The sequence below is a fragment of the Balaenoptera physalus genome, assembly GCF_965194825.1.
Source record: "Balaenoptera physalus genome assembly, chromosome: X".
In the NCBI taxonomy this organism is placed as follows: Eukaryota; Metazoa; Chordata; class Mammalia; order Artiodactyla; family Balaenopteridae; genus Balaenoptera; species Balaenoptera physalus.
The window spans coordinates 119,095,595-119,116,437 of NC_138903.1; the positions used below are offsets into that span (position 1 = coordinate 119,095,595).

Here is a 20,843-nt window from a genome sequence, read left to right on the forward strand (position 1 = left end):
TGTAATCACCTTTGAATTGCTCCCAAGCATAAAAAATTAACTCACTTGAATAACTTTTAAATGAGTAAAATGAGATTAAGTCAATATAAGCAATTATAGGTGAGGAACAAGATGTATACTTCTCAGGATTACTCATTTGGGATTGTTATTTGGGTTCCGCTGTGATGGAAACTTTTGTTTAGATTAATGCTTGAAGCAGGTGAAAAAATGGCATGGTTTCTAAGATGATCCAGTTGGAGAAATAATGAAGATGGAGAGCTTTACGCCCTTTCTAACCCAAGGGAAGCAGCGGTCCATCTCTACCTGCCTCACTTTTAAGTTCTGGTTTTAGCTCAAGTCATATCACTTGTGTAGATCAGTTTGGAACATTTCAAGTATTTTTCTCCGATTTTAACTCTCGGGTTCAACAAATATGCAAAAATTAACAGTGGAAATTTGTCAGAAATCAAAGCCTTAAGACACATGTAAACATTACCTGAGAAACTGGGCATCTTGGTGGTGGCTCCTTTCGGTGCTTTTCGTGTACTGCTGCTCTCAACTCCTCAGTAAAGGGAAGACTGGGCAGGCCTTCTTTCATCTCTCAGCCACCAGAAGTTCTATTTAGGGACCTCCCTGGCGGTCCAGTCGTTGGGACTCCGCTCTTCCACTTCCACTGCTGGGGGCCTGTGTTTGATCCCTGGTTGGGGAACTTAAAAAGTTCTATTTAAAACCAAAAGCCTGAGAGCATCTCACCATTCTAGTCTACCAGCCTCCTCATGTTTGTTTTTTTTAAAAATTAATTAATTTATTTATGACTGTGTTGGGTCTTCGTTTCTGTGCGAGGGCTTTCTCTAGTTGCAGCGAGCGGGGGCCACTCTTCATCGCGGTGCGCGGGCCTCTCACTATCGCGGCCTCTCTTGTTGCGGAGCACAGGCTCCAGACGCGCAGGCTCAGTAGTTGTGGCTCACGGGCCTAGTTGCTCCGCGGCATGTGGGATCTTCCCAGACCACGGCTCGAACCCGTGTCTCCTGCATTGGCAGGCAGATTCTCAACCACTGCGCCACCAGGGAAGGCCCCTCATGTTTGTTTTTGAGGTTTTTAAGCTTTTTACTGAAATATGCGTGCAGAAAAGTGCACACATCATAAGTGTAGAGCAGTGAGCACAATCTGTAACTGACACCCACGTTAATAAACAGTACGTGATCTGCATGCCCAAAGCCACTGTTGGGCCTCTTTCCATTCACCTTCCCCAAAAGGCAACCACTATCCTGACTTTTAACAGCATCGGTTAATTTGGCCTGTTTTTGATTTGTAGGTAAATGGAATCATACGAGATCTACTCTTTTATGTCTGGCTTCACTGGGGTCTGGTTTCTTTTTCTCAAGATTGTTTGCGAATTTCATCCGTATCGCTGTGCGTACATGTCGTCTCTGCCCCTCATGTGTTCTGTTTTGGGTTTCTCCCCCTGTGAGTTACTGGCTTTTCTATTTGTGTAATGTGCAGTTAGATGGATTATGTTTTCTTTTCTTCATTACCTAACACTTTGACTCAGGCTGCCTTTTTCTGGGAGTCTTATATTACAACAGCTTCTTTCAGAAGTTAGATGTCATCCCAAATGGTCACATTGCTGACAAAAATCTGTGCCCTTTGGTTGGCTCCACCACTTGAATTGCTTCTGTCGCTAATATGTGACTCTCCAAGGCTCTCAGTGGTCTCTTGCCAAATCTAAGGCCTTTCCCTGGTCTTCATCCTCCTTGGCTTCTTAGCTAAATACTACTCAACACCTATTCTGTGAAATTCTCCCAGCATGATTGGCATTCTTCTTCTTGTACCACGCTGTGAATTCTTTTGTTTTCCTCCCTCTTCCTGTCACCTAACTCTAGCCTTTATCAAGGGTTCAGCTTTCAGCATTTCAGTCCTTTCTTTCTACACTCTCCCTTTTAGAGCTTATTTAGTCCCAGGGCTTCACTTATCTCCTCAGTGCTGACAGCTCCCAAATCTGTATCTCTAGTCATAACCTCTCTCCAATTATATTCTGAACATTTGCATGTCGCATTGGTACTGCCAACTCGGCATGCCCCAGAAAGTGAATGTAGCACTTCCTTTCCCCCCCAACTGACTCATCTTAATTGCTCTCTTCCTTTGACCATCATCTCTAATCTCTCATCTCCTTGGCTTATTTTGCAGGAATTCTTAACATAGCCCTTCCATGCTTTATAGTTAATTAATTACAACTCCCCTATTTATTCTTCTTCAGAAGCCTCTTATTCTGTCTTACACTGCGCTAGACCCTGCGCTAGGTGCTGGGGACATAGCGGTGAAGAAGACAGGTAAGGTCCCCTGCTTTTGTGGATCTTATATTTTAATGGATGGAAGACAAAGAAGGAATTATGGGTTTGATGAGCTTTGTGAAAGAAATGATATTGAAGAAGAGGTGGATAATCAAGTGTTTCAAACAGAGGTGACAGCGTGTTCAAAAGTCCTAAAGTGAGAAGGAGTATGACATCTTCAAAGAACACAGAGAAGTTCAAGATGGCAAGAGAAGGAAGGTGGCACTAGGTGGCAATAGTGATTAGAGACATAAGGAACTTGCAGATCTTACCAGGGTCTTAAAAACTCTACTGTACTAGGGAATTTAGATTTTATTGTAGGAGTGATGGGAAGTTGAGGGGGTTTAAATAGGGAACTAATGTGATAATATCACTCTTCTTATTTGAAAGCTTTAATAGTGCCATACTTCTCTATCAAGTTCTAAACGTCCCTTGGTGTTTGGGCTCCTGTTCTGCCTACTCAGCGTATTTTCTAAGCCTCTTAAACTGAACCATTTACTGAGTTTAGGCATGTCTCCTCCTGACTTTTTTTTTTAATATATATATTTTAAATTTATTTATTTTATTTATTTATTTTTGGCTGCATTGGGTCTTCGTTGCTGCGCACGGGCTTTCCCTAGTTGCAGCGAGCGGGGGCTACTCTTCGTTGTGGCACACGGACTTCTCATTGCGGTGGCTTCTCGTTGCGGACCACAGACTCTAGGTGCGTGGGCTTCAGTAGTTGTGGCATGCGGGCTCAGTAGTTGTGGCTCGCGGGCTCTAGAGCGCAGGCTCGGTAGTTGTGGCACATGGGCTTAGTAGCTCCGCGGCATGTGGGATCTTCCCGGACCAGGGCTTGAACCCGTGTCCCCTGCATTGGCAGGCAGATTCTTAACCACTGCACCACCAGGGAAGCCCTCCTCCTGACTTTTTTAGCATGTCTCCCCAGCTAACTTGGAATCTCCTTGAGAAGAGGGACCACATCGTATGCCTATTTTATATCCTTTATAGTGCTAAGCACATGGTTCTTCTTGAATTACATAGAGCATGAAAGACAGGAGATACCATTATGGTATAATGTTTCCATATCTATTTTATTTTATTTTAAATTAAAAAAATGTTTAGATTGAAGTATAATTGACATACAACATTGTATTAGTTTCTGGTGTACAACATAATGATTTGATATTTGTATATATTGCAAAATGATCACCACAATAAGTCTAGTTAACGTCTGTCATCATACACAGTTACAAAATTTTTGGAGTAGATGAGAACTTTTAAGATGTATTCTCCTAGCAACTTTCAAATATGCAGTACAGTATTATTAATTATAGTCACTATGCTGTACATTACATCCCCATGACTTATTTATAACTGGAAGTTTGTACCTTTTGACCCACTTCACCCATTTTGCCCACATCCTCTCCCCACCCTCCAGCCTCTGGAAACCACCAATTTGTTCTTTGTATCTATGAGCTTGGTTATTTTGTTTGTTTGTTTGTTTTTGTTTTTTTAGGATCCCACATGTAAGTGAGAGCATGCGGTATTTGTTTTTCTCTGTCTGACTTATTTCACTTAGCATAATGCCCTCAAAGCCCATCCATGTTGTCACAAAAAGCAGGATTACATTCTTTTTTATGGCTGAATAATATTCCATTGTATACATATACCACATTTTCTTTATCCATTTATCCATCAGTGGACACTTAGGTTGTTTTCATATCTTGGCTATTGTAAATAATGCTGCAGTGAACATGGGGTACATGTATCTTTTTGAGTTAGTGTTTTCATTTTCTTTGGCTAAATACCCAAAACTGGAATTGCTGGATCTTACAGTAGTTCTATTTTTAATTTTTTTTTCTTTTGGCTGTGTTGGGTCTTCGTTTCTGTGCAAGGGCTTTCTCTAGTTGTGGCAAGCGGGGGCCACTCTTCATCGCGGTGCGCGGGCCTCTCACTATCGCGGCCTCTCTTGTTGGGAGCACAGGCTCCAGACGTGCAGGCTCAGTAGTTGTGGCTCATGGGCCTAGTTGCTCTGCGGCATGTGGGATCTTCCCAGACCAGGGCCTGAACCCGTGTCCCCTGCATTGGCAGGCAGATTCTCAACCACTGCGCCACCAGGGAAGCCCTATTTTTAATTTTTTGAGGCACCTCCATACCATTTTCTGTAGTGGCTGCACCGATTTATATTCCTATCAACAGTGCACAGGGTCCCCTTTTCTCCACATCCTTGCCAACACTTTTTATTTATTGTGTTTTTGATAATTGCCATTCTAACAGGTGTGAGGTGATATCTCATTGTGGGTTTGATTTGCATTTCCCTGATGATTAATGCTGTTGAGCATCTTTTCATGTACCTTTTGGCCTTCTGTATGTCTTCTTTGGAGAAACGTCTATTCAGATCCTCTGCCCATTTTTTTGTAATAAAATGCTTACATCTATTGTAACAGCCCTAAAATCTTTGTGGAGGGTGTATATATTTTTTCCTTTCCAGTTTTTTTGAGATTTTTATTGAGATATAGTTGACATACAGCACTGTATAAGTTTAAGGTGTGCAGCATAATGATTTGACTTACATAGTCATGAAATGATGATCACAGTAAGTTTAGTGAATATCTGTCATCTCATATAGTTACAAAATAGAAGAAATAGAAAAAATTTTTTTCTTGTGCTGAAATTTACTTTCAGCAACTTTCGTATATAACGTACAGCAGTGTTAATTATATTTATCATTGTACATTACAACCCTAATACTTATTTATTTGATAACTGAAAGTTTGTACCTTTTGACTGCCTTCATCCAATTCCTCTTCACCCACCCCTCACATCTGGTAACTACAAATCAGATCTCTTTTTCTATGAGTTTGTTTGTTTGTTTGTTGAAGTATAATTGACCTACAGCATTGTGTTAGTTCCTGGTACACACCATAGTGATTTGATATTTCTATCCATTTCAAAATGATCACCATGATAAGTCTAGTTACCATCTGTCACCATACAAAGATTTGCATAATCATTGACTATATTCCCCACACTGTACATTTCATCCCTTGACTTATTTATTTTGTAACTGGAATTTTGTATCTCTTAATCTCCATCACCTATTTCACTCCTCCACCTACCCCTCCACCCCCGGCAACCACCTGTTTGTTCTCTGTATCTATGACTGTTTCTATTTTGTTACGTTTGTTCAATTGTTCCGTTTTTTAGATTCCACATACAAGTGAAATCATACAGTATTTGTTTTTCTCTGTCTGACTTATTTCACTTAGCATAATACCCTCTAGGTCCATCCATGTTGTCCCAAATGGCCAGATGACAAGATTTAATTTTTTTTTATGGCTGAATTATATATATATATATATATATACACAAACATATACCACATCTTATTTATCCATTCATCTATTGATGAGCACTTAGGTTGCTTCCATATCTTGGCTACTGTAAATGATGCTTCAGTGAACATAGGGGTTCATATATCTTTTTTTTTTATGATTTCACTTTTATGTGGAATCTAAAAACAAAACAAATGAACAAACATAACATATATCTTGAATTAGTGTTTTTGTTTTCTTCGGATAAATACCCAGGAGTGGAATTGCTGGATCATGTGGTGGATCTATTTTCATTTTTTTCAGGAATCTCCATACTGTTTTCTACAGTGGCTGCACCAATTTGCATTCCCACCAACAGTATACAAAGGTTCCCTTTTCTCCACACCCTCACCAACACTTGTTATTTGTTATCTTTTTGATGATAGCCATTCTGACAGGTGTGAAGTGATATCTCATTGTGGTTTTGATTTGCATTTCCCTGATGATTAGTGACATTGAACATCTTTTCATGTGCCTGTTGGCCTTCTGTATGTTTTGTCTTCTCTGAAAAAATGTCTGTTCAGATCCTCTGCCCATTTAAAAAAATTTTTTTTAATAATTTTTTTTGATGTAGACCATTTTTTTAAAAAGTCTTTGTTGAATTTGTTACAATATTGCTTTTGTTTTATGTTTTGGCTTGTTGGCTGCAAGGCATGTGGGATCCTAGCTCCCCAACCAGGGATTGAACCCTCACCCCCTGCATTGGTAGGCAAAGTCTTAACCACTGGACTGGCAGGGAAGTCCCGCTCTACACATTTTTAATTGGATTTTTTTGGGGGGGTTTATTGCTATTGAGTTGGATGAGTTTTTTTCAAAAATATATTTTGGATATTAACCCCTTATCAGATATATGCTATGCAAGTATTTTCTCCCGTTCAGTAGGTTGCCTTTTCATTTTTGTTGATGGTTTCCTTTTCTGTACAGAAACTTTTTAGTTTGATGTAGTCCCACTTGTTGATTTTTGCTTTTGCTGCCTTTGCTTTTGGTGTGAAGTCCAAAAAAATCATCACCAAGACTGATGTCAAGGAGCTTACCTCCTGTATTTACTTTTAGGAGCTTTATGGTTTCAGGTCTTTAATCCATTTTAAGTTAATTTTTGTGTCCAGTTTCATTCATTTGCGTGTGACTGTCCTGTTTTCCCAACACCATTTATGAAGAGACTATCCTTTCTCCATTGTATATTATTGGCTCCTTTGTCATAAATTAGTTGACCATATATGTGTGGGCTTATATCTGGGCTTTCTGTTTTGTTCCATTGATTTATGTATTTGTTTTTATGCCAATACCATACGGTTTGGATTACTATAGCTTTGTGTTATAGTTTGAAATCAAGGGATTGATACCTCCAGCTTTGTTCTTGTTTCTCAAGATTGCTTTGGCTATTTGGGATCTTTTGTGGTTCCATACAAATTTTAGGATTGTTTGTTCTATTTCTGTGAAATTACCACTGGACTTTTATTTTATTTTTATTATTATTATTATTTATTGACCATGCTGTGAAGCATGTGGGATCTTAGTTCCCTGACCAGGGATCAAACCTGCGCCCCCTGCATTGGAAGCACAGAGCGTTAACCACTGGATCACCAGGGAAATCCACCACTGGACTTTTGATAGGGATTGCATTGAATCTGTAGATTCCTTTGGGTAGTGTAGACATTTTAACAATATTAATTCTTACAGTCCATGAGCATGGAATATCTTTCCATTTATTTGTGTTTTCTTCAATCTTTCATTAACATCTTACAGTTTTCAGTGTAGAGGTCTTTCAGTTCCTTGGTTAAATTTATTCTTAGGTATTTCATTCTTTTTGATCAATTGTAAATGGGATTGTTTTCTTAATTTCTCTTTCTGATAGTTCATTATTAGTGTATAGAAATGCAACAAATTTCTATACATTGATTTTGTATCCTGAAACTTTACTGAATTCATTTATTAGTTCTAATAGTTCTTTGGTGGAGTCTTTAGGGTTTTCTATACATAATATCGTGTCATCTGTAGACAGTGACAGGTTTACTTCTTCCTTTCCAAATTGGATACCTTTTATTCTTTTTCTTGCCTAATTTTTCTGCCTAGGACTTTCAATACTCTATTAAATAAAAGTGGTGAGTGTGGGCATCCTTGTCTTGTTCCTGATCTTAGAGGAAAAGCTTTTCGCTTTTCACCTTTGAGTATGATGTTAGCTATGGGTTTGTCATATATGGATTTTATTATGTTGAGATATGTATCCTCTATACCCATTATCATTATGTAATGCCCTTATTAGCTTATTACAGTCTTCTTTTTAAAATCTATTTTGTGTATATATAGCTACCACAGCTTTCTTTTGGTTTCCATTTGCATGGAATATCTTTTTTTTTTAATCCCTTCACTTTCAGTCTGTGTGTCCTTATGTCTGAAGTGAGTTTCTTATAGGCAGCATATAGATGGGTCTTGTTTTTTATCCATTCCAGCCACTGTATGTGTTTTGATTGGATAATTTAGTCTATTTACATTTAATTATTGATAGATATGTCCTTATTGCCATTTTGTTATTTGTTTCCTGGCTGTTTTTTAGTTCCTCTGTCCCTTTCTTCTTCTCTTGTGTCTTCCTCTGTGGTTTGATGACTTTCTTTAGTGGTATGCTTAGATTCCTTTCTCATTATCTTTTGTGTATCTCTATAGGTTTTTGCTTTGCGGCTACCATGAGGCTTATATATATTGGATTGGCCAAAAAGTTCGTTCGGTTTTTTCCATAAGATGGCTCTAGTAGCACTTAGTTGTCTTTAACTTCATTCGAAACAGTTTTGGTAGATTGTATTGTGACAGCTGTCATATCAGCATGCATTTAAAAAAAAAAACTTATCAAAATTGCATTTTGGGGGACTTCCCTAGTGGTCCAGTGGTTTAGAATCTGCCTTCCAATGCAGGGGACGCAGGTTCAATCCCTGGTTGGGGAACTAAGATCCCACATGCTGCAGGGCAACTAAGCCCACACGCTGCAACTACTGAGCACGTGAGCCACAACTAGAGAGCTTGCATGCTGCAACTACAGAGCCCACGTGCTCTGGAGCCCATGCAACACAACTAGAGAGAAGCCCATGAGCCGCAACGAAGATCCTGCATGCCACAACTAAGACCTGACACTGCCAAAAATAAATAAATAAATAAATAAATAAATAGTAAAAAAACCTGAATTTTTTGTAGCCATTTTAATATGGAAGATGGAAGAAAAAAAGCAACATTTCAGCATATTATGCTTTATTATTTCAAGAAAGCTAAAAACGCAACTGAAGCGCAAAAAAAGATTTGTGCAGTGTATGGTGAAGGTGCCGTGAATGATTGGATGTGTCAAAAGTGGTTTGCGACAAAAAAAACCAGTTTGCGAAGTTTTGTGCTGGAGATTTCTCGCTGGACGATGCTCCACGGTCAGGTAGACCAGTTGAAGTTGATAGTGATCAAATCGAGACATTAATTAAGAACAATAAGTGTTATATCATGTGGGAGATAGCTGACATACTCAAAATATCCAAATCAAGCATTGAAAATCATTTGCACCAGCTTGATTATGTGAATCGCTTTGATGTTTGGGTTCCACACATGTTAAGTGAAAAAAACCTTCTTGACCGTATTTCTGCATGCAATTCTCTACTTAAAAGTAATGAAAGTGTTCCATTTTTAAAACAGATTGTGACGGGTGATGAAAAGTGGGTACTGTACAATAATGAGGAACGGAAGAGACCATGGGGCAAGTGAAATGAACCACCACCAACCACACCAAAGGCCGGTCTCCATCCAAAGAAGGTGATGGTATGTATATGGTGGGATTGGAAGGGAGTCCTCTATTATGAGCTCCTTCCGGAAAACCAAATGATTAATTCCAACAAGTACTGCTCCCAATTAGACCAACTGAAAGCAGCACTTGATGAAAAGCGTCCGGAATTAGTCAACAGAAAACGCATAATCTTCCATCAGGATAACGCAAGACTGCATGTTTCTTTTATGACCAGGCAAAAACTGTTACATCTTGGTTGGGAAGTTCCGATTCATCCACCGAATTCACCAGACATTGCACCTTTGGATTTCCATTTATTTAGGTCTTTACAAAATTCTCTTAATGAAAAAATTTCCATTCCCTGGAAGACTGTAAAAGGCACCTGGAACAGTTCTTTGCTCAAAAAGATAAAAAGTTTGGGGAAGATGGAATTATGAAGTTGCCTGAAAAATGGCAGAATGTAGTGGAACAAAACAGTGAGTACATTGTTCAATAAAGTTCTTGGTGAAAATGAAAAATGTGCTTTTTATTTTTACTTAAAAACCAAAGGAACTTTTTGGCCAACCCAATAACAACTTATAACAGTCTATTTTAAGTTGATAAGATCTTAAGTTTGAAAGCATTCTAAAGCTCTACATTTTTACTCTCCTTCTATGTTATATGTCTTTGATGTCACATTTTACATCTTTTTATTATGTGTATCACTTAACTTATTGTAGTTATTGTTATTTTTACTACTTTTGTCTTTTAACCTTTATATTAGGTTTTTAAATTTTTTAAATAATTAAAAAATTTTCCTGCCCCTTCACCTTCCTACTAGCTTTATAAGTGATTAATCCACTACCTTTACTAATATATATTTACCTTTACCAGTGAGATTTATACTTTCATAAGTTGTCTTGTTACTAACTCGTGCCCTTTCTTTTCAGCATGAAGGAGTCCCTTTAACATTTCTTGTAAGGCCAGTTTAGTGGTGATGAACTACTTTAGCTTTTGATTGTCTGGAAAACTTTTGTTTTTAAATTAATTTTTATTGGATGATAATTGATTTACAATGTTGTGTTAGTTTCTGCTGTATAGCAAAGTGAATCGGTTATACATATCCACTCTTTTTTAGATCCTTTTCCCATATAGGCTGTTACAGAGTATTGAGTAGAGTTCCCTGTGCTATACAGTAGGTCCCCATTAGTTATCTATTCTATATAGTACTGTGTATGTGTCAATCCTATTCTCCCAGTTTATCCCCCCCCACCCCGGAAAACTTTTTATCTCTCATTCAATTCTGAATGATAACTTTGCCAAGTAGAGTATTCTTGGTTGGATTTTTTTTCTTTCATCATTTTGAATATATTGTCATTCCCTTCTGGCCTGCAAAGTTTCTGCTGAAAAATCTACAGATAGTCTTATGGGGGTTTATAACAAGTTGTTTTTCTCTTGCTGCTTTTAAGATTCTCCCCTTGTCTTTAACTTTTGACATTTTAATTGTAATGTGTCTCAGTGGGTCTCTTTGGGTTCATTTTATTTGCAACTCTCTGGGCTTCCTGGATCTGGACATCTGTTTCTTTCCCCAGGTTAGGGAAGTTTCCAGCCATTATTTCTTCAAATAATTTTTCTGCCCCTTTCTCTCTCTCTTCTCCTTTTGGAACTCCTATAATGCAAATGTTAGTCCACTTGATGGTGTCCCATAAGTCCCTTAAGCTATCTTCACTTTTTTCATTCTTTTTCTTTTTTGCTCTGATTAGGTGAGTTCCTCTGCCCTGTCTTTGAGTTTACTGATCGTTTCTTCTGTTTCATCTAGTCTGCTATTGAACCCCTATAGTGTATTTTTCAGTTGAGTTATTGTATTTCTCAGCTCTGTGGTTTATGTTTGAAACTTTCTTATATTTCCTATTGATACATCTTTGTTGGAGTTCTCACTGTATTCATCCATTTTTCTCCCGAGTTCTGTGAGCATCTTTATGACCATTACTTTGAATTCTTTATCAGGTAAATTACTTAACTTTGGTTCCTTAATGGTTTTTTTTTTCCTGAGGTTTTCTCTTATTCTTTTGTTTGGAACATATTCCTCTGTTTCTTTATTTTGGTTGACTATGTTGGTTCCTGTGCGTTAGATGAAATAGCCACCTCTCCCAGCCTTGAAGGGTTGGCCTTGTGTAGGAGATGAACCTCATTGTTGAAATCTGCCCTAGCTCTTGATTGTCTCTCAAAACTTTGTGATTATCCAAGTGGCCTATTTTATTTATTTATTTTTATTGGAGTATAGTTGCTTTACAATATTGTGTTAGTTTATACTGTACAGCAAAGTGAATCAGCTATACGTATACATATATCCCCTCTTTTTTGGATTTCCTTCTCATTTAGGTCACCACAGAGCATTGAGTAGAGTTCCCTGTGCTATACAGTAGGTTCTCATTAGTTATCTACTTTATACATAGTATGAATAGTGTATATATGTCAATCCCAATCTCCCAGTTCATCCCCCCCACCATATCCATATGTTTGTTCTCTAAGTCTGTGTCTCTTATTTCTGCTTTGTAAATAAGATCGTCTATACCAGGGGTCCGCGGCCTGTTAGGAACCGGGCTGCACAGCAGGAGGTGAGTGGTGGGTGAGTGAGTGAAGCTTCTGCTGCTCCCCATCACTCGCATTACCTCCTGAACCACTGTATCCCACTCCCCCTCACCATGGTCTGTGGAAAAATTGTCTTTCACGAAACCGGTCCCTGGTGCCAAAAAGGTTGGTGACTGCTGGTCTATACCAGTTTTTTCAGATTGCACATATATGTGTTAATATACGATATTTGTTTTTCTCTTTCTGACTTACTTCACTCTGTATGACAGTCTCTAGGTCCATCAGCCTATTTCATTTTTAGTAGCTCCTAGTAGTTGAAGGTGTGCCAAAACCTTTCGGTGTCCCAAAGGGGAGGATCTCGGTCAGCACCGAGATTCAGACTGATTGAAAGTCAGACCCTCAGGCAGCAGCTTTTAAAGAATACACATATATCTTCTGTGGAACTGCAAGTGTAAACCCCACTGGCTCCCAGAACCAGGTGATCTGGAGGTGTCTGCTGGGCAGCAGTCTCAAAAATCAGGGCTCCAGATGAGTGTATAAGCTCCTTTCTGGGAGGCACTGGTGAGCTGTAGCAAGGTAGAGGGAGAGTGCAAAGGTGATGTTCCTCAGCGCACATTCCCTGAGAGCAGCTCCATTGCTTCCAGATGTGCCAAACCTAACGCCTGCCCCTAAGGCCGAAGAGTTAGGACTAGCAAGTAGGCCTCCTTCACAAAACGCCTGTGGAGGTCTTTCAGTCTGCTGTCTGTGTAGTGCCCTGGGGGTGGTAGTTGCCAAGGACTGTCTTTCCAATTGTTACTGTCCCATGGGACCCAGGAACACCAGCCCTCCTGGCCACCAGAGCCGGGCGATCAAGGGGTATCCCTGGGAGGCAGCTGCAAAAACCAGGGCACTAAATGTAAAAACTGGGGCACCAGACTCATATAAGAGTTCCCATCCTCCTAAGTCTCAGGGAAGGTTTACAGTCAGCCCTAAGATGTGGACTTAATTAGAAGCCTGCCCCTCAGGCTGAAGCTATGATGATAAGGTAATAGGAGCCCCTGGGTGTGTTGCCTCTTGCTGGGCCCGGGGGTGGGGGGGTGGTAGCTGTTTAAGAACTCTTTCTCCATTGGTTACAGTCCTGTGGGACGTGTGGGCATAAGCCCCACTGCCCACCAGAGCCGGGCAATGCAGAGGTGTCCACTGGCCGCAGCTGCAAAAATCAGGGCACCATATGTAATAACTGGGGTGCTAGATGTGTGTAGAAGCTCCCCTCTGGGAGATACAGCACTCTGGAGTATGGCCGGGGGAGAGCACGAAGAGGGCACCCACTGACTGGAGCAAGGCAAAGGGGAAGTGCAAAGATGGCACCCACAGAAAAAAAAGGAAAAAAGAAGAAAAAAATGAAAGTAAAAGAAAAAGAGAAAAAGAAGAGAAAGGAAAATGGGAAATAAAATAAGAGATGAGGGAGATGGTACCTGCTGGCTTTAGCAAGGCAGAGGGATTTGGAGGAAGATGGTGCCCACTGGCTGAAGCATAAAGATGACACCCGCTGCAAAGAAAGGAGAAAATAAAAGAAGAAAAGATGGTACCAGCTAGCTTAGATAGGCATAGGGAAAGCAGAAGATGGCACCCACCAGCCTCTGTCCCTGAGAGTATCCCAGCAGGCCCCAGCCCTTCAGACCAACGCTTTAAAATTAGCAAAGGAGTCTTTCACATCAAGTCTGGGTGCCTTTCAAAAGGCTGCTTCTATTCTGTGCCCTGGAGCCGGTGAGTCTGCGTGTGGGCCCTTTTTTAAAAAAAAAATTTTTAGTGGAGTATAGTTGATTTACAATGTTGTGTTAGTTTCTGCTGTACAGTAAAGTGAATCAGTTATACATATACATATATCCTCTCTCTTTTTTTCTTTTTTAGATTCTATTCCCATATAGGCCATTACAGAGTATTGAGTAGAGTTCCCTGTGCTAAAAAATAGGTCCTTATTAGTTACCTATTTTATGTAGTAGTGTGTATATGTCAATCCCAATCTTCCAATTTATCCCTCCCCCCCTTACCCCCTGGTAACCATAAGTTTATTTTCTACATCTGTGACTCTATTTCTGTTTTGTAGATAAGTTTATTTGTACACTTTTTTTTAGATTTCACATATAAGCAATATCATATGATATTTGTCTTTCTGTGTCTGACTTACTTCCCTCAGTATGACAATCTCTAGGTCCCTCCATGTTGCTGCAAATGGTATTATTTCATTCTTTTTTATCGCCGAGTAATATTCCATTGTATATATGTGCCACATCTTCTTTATCCATTCATCTGTTGATGGGCACTTGGGTTGTTTCCATGTCCTGGCTATCGTAAATAGCGCTGCAATGAACATTGGGGTATATGTATCTTTAAAAATTATGGTTTTCTCTGGATATATGACCAGGAGTGGGATTGCTGGATCATATGGTAGCTCTATTTTTAGCTTTTTAAGGAACCTCCATATTGTTCTCCATAGTGGCTGCACCAGTTTACATTCCCACCAACAGCATAAGTGGGTTCCCTTTTCTCCACACCCTCTCCAGCATTTCTTGTTTGTAAACTTTTTGATGATGGTCATTCTGACTGGTGTGAGGTGATTCTTCTTTGTAGTTTTGATTTTCATTTCTCTAATAATTAGTGATGTTGAGCATCTTTTCATGTGCTTTTTAACCATCTGTATGTCTTCTTTGGAGAAATGACTATTTAGATCTTCTGCCCATTTTTTGACTGGGTTGTTTTTTTTTGATATTCAGCTGCGTGAGCTGTTTGTGTATTTTGGAGATTTTGTGTGGGCCCTTAAGAGCCAAACCTCAGTTTGTATCAGCCCCTTGGGTCTCATGGGTGTGAGCCCTGTTGTTTTTCAAAACCAGATGTTTGGGGGGTTTATTTCTCAGGTGCCAATCTTAAAGGGTGGAGTGCTCCATATAGGATATGAACGCTTTGCTCCTCAGAAAGAAGCTCCAGGTCTTGAGTTCCCTTCCGAATGTGCGTCACCATGCCGGGTTTGGGGTTTATGGTGAGATTGTGTCTCAGCCTTTCCTATCCCCTTCGATGTGGTTTCCCTCTCATTTGCCCCATGTGAAGAGGTCTCTGTGACAGGTTTTTTCAGAGGAATTTGTTCCATATATTGCTGTAGATTTGGTGTGTCTATGAGAGGAAGTGAGTTCAGGATATTCCTATGTCATCATCATGAATCAGAGCAAATTATTTTTCATATGGGGGGGGAGAGAGAGAAAAAGAGATCTCCATATCTATTTTTAAATTAAATCATGGGTAAGAGAAACCTCCAAAGTAAATCCTGGTTATTGTTCATATCAGGAAAAAAATTATTAAAATCATGAAGTGTGCTTTTGACATCAGTTTTCTAGAACTGTTCTTTAAGAAGCCCTCTCTGCGTAAGGCTCTTAAATGGCATCTCTTTACATTTCATCGTTACATTTTGAGGTTCACAGCAGGAAGCAAGGCTTATTGCCTCTGTTCATGGTGTTTCACTTTTGAGGAAGACATTCTTAATTAAACAATTAGTCTTAAGAATATAAATGTACACAAAAGTATAGTTCTTAATTGCTGATTACTCTTTCTTGCTGTAGACAAATCTTTCTGAGAGTGATTTTTTTAAATGAGAACTTTAAAATTAGCAATATCCACTCATGTAAAAAATGCTGAAGAGTTTCACACTAATTTAGAATAATTATGCATTCATCCAAAGCCGTTCCTTGTGGTCATCACATTTCTCTTTGGTATTTGAATTCATCCATGGCATCACAGTGGAAGTAGAAGACTTCATAGCTGTCACTTTTCAATATTGAGTATGTTTCTACATATCCTTTATATTTGCCATTTTTATGGCTGTTTAATCTATTGAACAGATTACTTAACTGTTTCCTCACTGTTGAATCCCCGCCATTTTGGATTATTTCCTTAGGATAGTCTGTGTAATGGGATGACAGGGTCAAAAAGCGTAAATATTTTTATGGCTCTTTATGTTTTTCTGCCATCAGCAGTATTGTATCGGTTTCTCTACAGCCTTGGCTGGCATTGAATACTATTTTTAAAGAAACAATAACCAAAAAACCCTGAAAAAGTGGTTTTCTTTTTTGTTAACTCAGTATGTCTAAAATGACACCCCATTGTTTTCTTCCTCTCATTTTTTGAGGCAAAGGAAGTGATGTACATTGTGGCTGGTGTTCCTCTACCCAATTTTCAGTTCATAGCTCACTAACAGATGTGTAAATAACATTTTGAAATAGGATTCAAAGAACAGGAAGAAGAAGGATAAGCCACAATATACCAATAATGTCACCAAAGGGTACCAGGAGGGAAACCTGGTATTGTAGAGACAAAGATAAATTTCAGTTAAAGTTCGGTGACTTGCCCAAAATCCTAACTGGTTTTAGTATAACTAGTTTAACCAGCTGTTAAGAAACTGGCTATTAAAGAAACTAAGTCTGGGCTTCCCTGGTGGCGCAGTGGTTGAGAATCTGCCTGCCAATGCAGGGGACACGGGTTCGAGCCCTGGTCTGGGAGGATCCCACGTGCCGCGGAGCAACTGGGCCCGTGAGCCACAACTACTGAGCCTGCGCGTCTGGAGCCTGTGCTCCGCAACAAGAGAGGCCGCGATAGTGAGAGGCCAGCGCACCGCGATGAAGAGTGGCCCCCACTTGCCACAACTAGAGAAAGCCCTCGCACAGAAACGAAGATCCAACACAGCCATAAATAAATAAATAAAGCACACCTAGTATAGTGTAATTTAAAAAAAAAAATTGATTAAAAAAAAAAGAAAAAAAAGAAAGGCTTTCCTCTCCCCCAAATATTCTACAACAAGGACCGAAGTCCTCACCATAAAAAAAAAAAAAAAAAAAAAAGAAACTAAGTCCGTGCATGACCAAGTAGGCTGTGATCTCTTCTAATTTGATCACTTTACTCAGATCTCTAATGGATGTTCATGGTTGGCACACGTATGGGTACTTGATCTTGATTGGAGGATAGTTAGTGATTTTTTATTTGCATCAAGTTTTGTTTTCGATATCAACAAATGCATTAAAGTCTTAAGAAAATTAATCAAAATAATGTATCTCTAGTTTGATGTAATAGACATAAGATCACAATAACCAATTAAGATCTAACACTTAAGATTCCTTCTCTTTGTGTTTAAATGCTATGTTCTATTATAATAATGGAGTTTATGGTTTAATATAAATCTTGGCTGCATTGCCATTGGGTAGTAAATTAAATATTTTATATAAATGTTTGCATTCAGCCACAGTCTTTTATTCCTGAGCAGTGGTTCTTAACCAGGGACAAATTTGTCCCGTATAGGACATTTAGCAATATCTGGAGACATTTTTGATTGTCATGACTGGGAGGATGCTAATGACATCTAGTGGGCAGAGGCTAGGGATGCTGCTGAACATCTTATGATGCACAGACCAGCCCTGAACAACGAAGAATTATCTGGCCCAAAATGTTAATAGTACTGCTGTTAAGAAATCTGGTCTAGAGTGAACTGTTTTTGGGACCTCACTTTTACTTGGGAGTTAATGCTATTTTCAAAATATAGTTTTGTTCATCTCAAGAGAGCATGTTTAGAGTCTGAGACTCTGAACCACCAATCACTGTGCAGTGATTGAAGCCAGTGTGATGCAAAGAGTTTCTACGACCCAGAAGAAGTATCAGTCGGGTGCAGAGTGCTTTTCTGTTGGCTTTCTCACTGTCTATGCTTTGAATATATTTTTATTCACTAAAAGAAGTGAATGAAGTTCAATATATTTTGAGAGTGTCTACCGTACAATATTGTATCACTAAAGTGAAGAATGTTCTCACACAGTGCAAGATGAAATACACTGTATTGAAGGAGAAGTCCAATTATCTTAACACACAAATGTTAGCTGTAGTGGGCCTTTTGTGCTTTATTATACCAAGTTGTGTCTGTCTTATTAAAAATTTCAATTCTAAAGGCCAAAAGAACGAAAAGGGATAAAGATGTATTAATGCTAATTGTTAACCAACCAACAAATATTTACTAAACTATTTCTTTTATGGGCTTGGCAATGTGCTAATAGGGAATATGGAAACATACGTTTATCTCACTTAATTTTCACCTAATTGTCTGATTATTATGAGGTGTAGGTCATGTTATTCCCATTGCATGTATGAGGAAACTGAGGCTCAGAGAGATTAAGTGACTTGTTCAAGGTCACTCAGCTAGTAAGTGTGGGAGCTATGATTCATTCAAACCCAAGTTGGTCTGACTCTAAGGTTCATTCTCTTAAACACAACTCTCTATGTCCTCCTTAAGAAAGAGGTACTTTCTTTGAGGTGGGGCTAAACCAACCACTAAAGGATGCCTGCAGAATCTGCTCTGTGGGCCTCTATTTGATCAGGTGGACTTCCTGTAATTGGGAGAATGAAGACAGGTGCATGTAAAGCAATGAAGTATTGCCCTCAGGTATAGATGATGAAAAGAGACTATCCCAAGTCTTTTCCATGCCCCTTCAACCCTTCCAGCCCTTCTTTAAAAAAAATAGAGGCACATCCTTCCAATTTTTCCACATTATTCTAGGATAGAGGGAGTCAAGGCCAGTGTAATCTCTGGGATAATTCCATTACTTCTTTAATTCCAGCTCATTTTGAATTCAGCTTATATTTATGGACCAAAGTGCCAGGTGCTGTAGGAATTAACAGGACAGAGTGTTCTCTGTTCTGAAGGATATTAAAAACCTCAGGGTCTTATCATTTTTCCCAGTGCAAGTAGTTAAAGACCTATTCTAACCCTGGGCCCTGTGGTAGCCAGTATTCTTCTAGTTTTGAGCATCATACTAAACAATTTCAAAGGAAGGGAAGTATTCCTTTTCCCCAGAGGTAAGCAAAAGCTGCATTCTCTGGCATTCTTGTTTTGTGCATTTTATGTTCTCTGGCATCTCATACCTGAGTTGATTTCTTACCCCCATCCTCAAGCTTTTCCTGTCCAACTGCTGCTTATTCTTTGAGGCATTTTTCTGTACAAAGCAGTTCTTGGTCATCTCAGCCCGTATTGATTATCTCCACCCTAGAACACTCAGGGCAGAATTGACTTTGAGTCTCAGCTGTACTGCTTATTGGCTGTGTGTTGTAATAAGGCAAGTCACTTTACTTCTCTGAGCCTCCATTTCTTTATAGAACATAATAGCACCTATCTCAGAGTGATCGCACAGGTGAAACACTTAACTTGGAGCCAGGCATATATAATAAATATTTAGTAAATATCAGCTATTATCATTATTATTATCATCATCGTCATTGTCATTGTCTTGGTCATGAACAAATTTGTTCATCTCACTCTCTGGCTTATGAATCTTTGCTGGCTCCCAGTTGCCTATGGTATCAAATCCAAAGTTCTTAACTTATCATTCATTATCTGGCCCTCACCTACTTTTGCGGTCTTTTCTCCTATATGCTCTTTTTAATATTCCCTTAATTTTCTGATCACTCACCCTTAATGTTCCAAACCCTCTGCCATGGTTCTCACTGTTCCTTAAAACTGCCAGGGTTTTAGTTGTTTCAGGCCTTTATGGGTACTTTCCCCTCTATCTGGAATAGCTGTCTCCCATCCTCAAATGCCTCTGAATCCAGCTTTATAGCACCTTCTCTATGATGCCCTCTCCAAGTTCCTGCCATCTATTCATCATTCATTCATGCATTCATTCAAGAAGTATATATTGAACACCTACTGTATGTCATGCACTGCCCTAGAGGCTGGGGCTTTAGCAATGATCAAAATCCCTATCCTCATGGAGCTTACATTGCTAAGCAGTTAATTTAAACAGTTCAGTTTAAGAGACACTTGTCCACCTACAATGTGCCCAACACTATGCTATGCACTGGGGGTACAAAATTGAGTAAGACTTCACCCCTAGCCTCAAGGCTATCATCTGAAGAGAGAAGACCTCTAAACAGATCGTTTCCATGCATCGTGGTAAGGAGCCTAATAGAGTTAACCTGGAGTTTTGTGAAAGCACAAAGATCTTTAGGTAATTTGGGGTTGGGGAGTTTAAAATTTAAGGCATCAAGTGGCAGGAACAAGGCCTAAAGAGGCGGGCCAGGGTCTGATCCTGGAGGGCCTTGTGTGCTGACACTAAGGAGTTGGAATTTTTATCATATATAGTCGTCATTTTCAAACTTAGGTGTGCCTTACATTCACTTGTGGAAATTATTTAAAACTAACTAAAACCAATAAATCTGATGCCCAGCGCCTATCCCAAAGCCCCTGAATCAGAATCTTTGCTGATCTGTATTTTTAACAGCTTAAAAGGTTTCTGATACCCTCCGGGGTTTAAGTACTTTTGCTATGGGAAGCTATTAAAGGTTTGTAAGTAGGGACCTGGCAATCAAACTTGTGTTTTGGAAATATCACAATCACTCTGACAGAGAATGGATTCAAGAGGGATACTGGAGGTGAAGACAAGCCAGGAGACAGTTTTCTAGATGAGAGATGAAGAGAGTGTGACTTAAGACCCAATGGCTACGGAGATGGACAGATGGATGGAGGGGATGGATTCAGAAGATTCCCATAAAAAAAAAATCAATGCCAATTATGTTCTGGAAGTGATAATAAAGTTTTTAGAGAAAAGATCACAGAAAACATTAATTTATAAATGATAGAGCATCGAGCTCGGAAAGGAAACATAAACAATCAAGGAATCAGTGAAAACTACATTTACCATCTCTGATTTTTATTTTCATAACAAATTATACAATTATGCAAGAATGAGTATAAAATATGTTTATACATTATATTAAATTGTATCTATTAAGAGTTTCTGCAGTAAATAACACCACTTTCTTCCAATCCTAACAATAACGTGCACGTGAAAAAAT

At 39.2% G+C, this 20,843-nt stretch overlaps 1 pseudogene across 1 annotated transcript in view; it reads left to right on the forward strand.

Annotated features, from left to right (window-relative positions):
• LOC309652746 (transmembrane 9 superfamily member 2-like) overlaps positions 1 to 20,843 on the forward strand; it is a 112,397-nt pseudogene that overhangs the window by 87,183 nt on the left and 4,371 nt on the right. The gene's annotated exons all lie outside the window — the stretch shown is intronic.